We start from the raw sequence: 4208 nt of genomic DNA on the forward strand, positions 1-4208 counted from the left end.
CAGCTGGAACAATCTTGCAGCAGTGGGAAAAGAGATTTAATTTAGTTGATTCTCTGTGGTTTTTGGTTGCACACTAATCTCATAGTGAGAGAAGCTGCACATTTTCCCGGAGAGACCAAGAAACTGCTGGAGGCTTGATTTTCTTGGCAGCAGCCGGTTGCAAACCCAGGATCTGGACATCTTCACACTACCCTGAGATCTGAGTAGGATGTATTTTTAAAGGATGTGCAATGTTCAATCCTAAGTGTGACAAAAACTGACAAGCAGGAGGATGCTTATGTACTCAGAGTAGCGTGTTTGTCTCCAGGAGACATTTCATTTGGAAGACATGTGGTGCCACCCTCTTGCTGAAAGCACTGGTTCCCCTGTTGACGTTTGCTAGGGATTACAGTGGGTTTGACTCAGTTCTAAGCTTCTTTCATTCTTGTGAGAATTTCATGAAGCTTTCTTGCCAAGGATACCTGCACCAGAATTTCCAAGGAGAAATAAAGCTTCTTCATGCAATTCTCCCAAACAGAGCAACATATTGTATGGGACATACATCAGTCATCTCAATCAAACCCTGGAAGTTTTGATGGGTGAGCTTGACCCAGCAGTTATGGACTAGGTCTGCATAGATGGTGTTGCTATAGAGGATGTCAATAATGAGAGTAGAATTTGTGACATGATACTACATCCTTTTCAAGTCTTGAGGGTATTCAGGAAATGGAATGAAATCACATGGAACTCATTGGATTAGTCACATCATGCCAAAACTAGAATTATGTTATGTTAAAACAAACTGAATTCAGACCTCTCATGATGATTGGATCAGGAAAGTTGTAGGAGTCTTCAAGCCAGGAAAATTTATAACCACCTTGTTTGTCAATCTGAATTCTAAATATTGCACAGTACTTTCTTCACCCCAGAAGATTGAAGGTTATAAACATTGTGATTGCCAGAGTGCTATGTTCAATGATTACAATTTTGTTTTTACCCGTTTTCCTAAGAAGCGGCAATGACAACAACGTTGATTAAGAAAATTGAGAAAAAGTGCAAAAAGGGAACACATAAAAGGTAGTGGCTGCTTTCTAGCTGTTGATACCAGGGGACACACTTTCCATAACCACCACCTTGTAGTTGCAGAAGGCCCTAAATGTAACAATAGTGTAATCATCTTGAAGTGCATTCATTATTATATCAAGAAGTTAGATATCTTCCATGAATGCTCTCTTCTCTATTTAGGTATTCTATGCCACACTTGCTGAGAAATTGAAGTGCGTGTAGAAAAAACCTTTTAGTATATAAAACTTTACATTACTTGTGATAACGATTCAATTTGGTTTATGCAGATTGTAATATTTCTGCAGGAATTGTCCAGAATTCCCCACAAATAAAGCTTACGTCCTCATTAGGTGTCAGCCTTAGCCTACCCATCAGGAACTATTGTATTAAATTGCTGGCAGAATTTTATATCCAGTTCCCTCTACTTTCTAGAACATATTCTATACCAATATTATTGAAACACTTCACACTATTTTTACAACAATTAAAGTTTTTCGTTTATAAGTCAAGTTCAATTAGAAAGAAAGAAGGAAGAAGAGAAAGAAAGGAGGCATAAGAGGAAGAAAATATCCCTGAGCTAAAGAAAAGGCTGAATATTTAGATTAAAGTGGAGATTGATGAGGAGTGATATAGACTTAGACATATTCTAGGAAGTTTCTGAGTTTTAAGTATAAATAGAAAACATTCAAAGTTTTCTGTCAAAAAGAACAAGCTAACCATAAAGGGAAAAAAAATTATACTGACTTTGAACTTCTCATTTGCAACCCTGGAAGTTAAAAATCAGTAGCTTACATCTGAGTACTACTGAGAGAGATGAATTTCAATCTAAGAATCCTGTATGTACCTAAGAAATTTTATTCACCTGTCAGCAAAATAAAGATATTTGAAAATATGCCAGTGTTCAGAAAGGAAAATTCTCAGCAAATTCTAATGAAAACCAATAATAAATGCCACAGAATACAAACAGAATATTTAATACGAGAGAAACAAAAACTTGAAAAAAAACAATGATATGCAGAAAAGGTGCTTTTATATTAAGTCTAAGTGTTAAATCAGCAGGGTGCTGTGGGTACACCTGTCATCCCAGCTAGTGGGGAGACTGAGACAGGAGGATTGCAAATTTGAAGCCAGCCTAAGCAACTTAGTGAGACCCTGCCTCAAAAACTTTAAAGTGCTGGGCATATAGTTCAGTGGTAGAGGGCCTCTGGGTTCAACTCTGTAATGCAATAAATAAATAAATAAAATGTGAAAAAATCAAATCAGTATTACATATTCAGTTGAACTAAGTTAAACTGAATATGTAATACTACAGAACATGTAGAGGAATTATGAAATAAGTACTCTAGAAAGAGAAGGGAAATACAATAAGGGAAATTTTATTAATCATCTCAAATTAAGTATAATAAACTTTCTCTGCAAAACTCAAGAGTTAGGAATGGGACAGATAGAGAAGGAGGAATTAAAACTCTTATCTACGGGGGATGGAGGAAAAAAGTAAGTAAAGGAAATTATTTAAAATTCTTATTGGTGATAGTTTTAAAAAAGGAAAAAAACAATATATTTGTAACATGTAATGTTCTTGTGCCTTCAGGTGAAAGTCAAAAAGAGAAAATTAAATATTAATAGAATTTTTGTAAATTAAAGTTTAAGTTAATAAAGAAGAAAATGAAGCACAGCTACATAAATCCAATATAAAAAGAAGTAGGAAACAACAATGTAAAAAATAAGTGATAAGTAGAATATATGAGGAGATAGGAAATATCAATGTCCTTACGTTAAATATAAGTGAACTAACTGTTTCCATGGAAGAGTGGGGAATATCAGATTGTATTTTAAAAAGTAAGACTTTGTAAAATCTTTTACAAGAAATACACAAAATAATAAAAAGATTATAAATTTAGAAGTGGAAAAATGATACTAGATAAACTAAAAAGGAAATAGAAATGGCAATATTAATATCAGACAATGTGGAATTGGAGTAAAAACACTAAAGAAGATACATAGTTAATTTTAAAATTAGAAAAAATAATCATGAAAAATGTGTAGTCAAGATTTTATTAACATAAAAATTATCCAATATATAGAGATCTGCTTAAAAAGAGAGTCAGAGTAGAAGAATGTAATGCATGATTTGATAAAATTAAGACAACTTGAAGGATTATATTTTTAAAAATATGGTTTAATGAATAATGTATTTGTGTCTGTGTACATATCTGATAGCCCTTCACTAAAAAAAAATCTCAATATTTCTAAAAGATTTATAAAAACTCATCATGTTCCCAGCTATAAAGAAAACCTTAATAAGTTAGGAGAAAGATTGATAAAACGGATCATGTTTCCAGCTATAAATAAAACCTGAGTAAGTTTGGAGAAGTATCTTAAAGGTCACATTGTTTTATAATACTTCAGTAAAATCAGAAATAAGTTAAAATGAGTTACCAAATAAATCATATTATGTTTTGGGTGTGAGATATCCCCCCAAAGCTCATGTGTTAGACAATGCAAAATACAGAGGTAAAATGATTGAGTTATAAGAGCCTTAACCCTATCAGTGAATTAATGCCCTGATTGGGATTGACTGAGCGCTAACTGACGGAAAGTAGGGTGTGGCTGGAGGAGGTGGGTCATTGAGGGTATCTCTGGGGGTATCTATTTTGTATCTAGCAAGTGTTTTCTCTCTGTGTACTGCCTGATCATCATGTGAGCTGCTTCCCTTCACCACACCATTTGGCCATGATGTTCTGCCTCATCTCAAGCCCTGAGGAATGGATACTGCTGAGAACGCTGAAACCATGAGCCCTCAAAGAAACTTTTCCTCCTCTGATTGTTTTTGTGAGGTCTTTTAGTTACAGCACTGAACCAGTCAACTAAAACAAATCATAAATCTTAGAAATTAACTAGTTTTTTTCTTAAATTTTTTATTTTAGAGAAAAAGAAAATTTACAAACTATATACAAAGCAATGAAAAGAACACTTAAGTTCACTTTTTAAAAAAATATGGAATTAAGAATCTTTAATTCACACTAGAATTTCTTTTTTTTAACATGACAGTAGAGTATATTTGGAAATATTATACATACATAGAATAAGTATAACTTGTTTCAATTAGGATCCCATTATTGTGATTGTACATGATAATGGAGTTATATTGGTTTTGTATTCAT

The 4208-nt window shown here is 33.4% G+C and overlaps 1 pseudogene; it reads left to right on the forward strand.

The window, feature by feature from the left end:
- Positions 1-437: 437 nt before the first annotated feature.
- Positions 438-1013, forward strand: LOC143397380 (S-adenosylmethionine decarboxylase proenzyme 1 pseudogene; annotated as a pseudogene).
- The last annotated feature ends 3195 nt before the right edge of the window (positions 1014-4208 follow it).

The sequence above is a fragment of the Callospermophilus lateralis genome, chromosome 1 (assembly GCF_048772815.1).
Source record: "Callospermophilus lateralis isolate mCalLat2 chromosome 1, mCalLat2.hap1, whole genome shotgun sequence".
NCBI lineage: Eukaryota > Metazoa > Chordata > Mammalia > Rodentia > Sciuridae > Callospermophilus > Callospermophilus lateralis.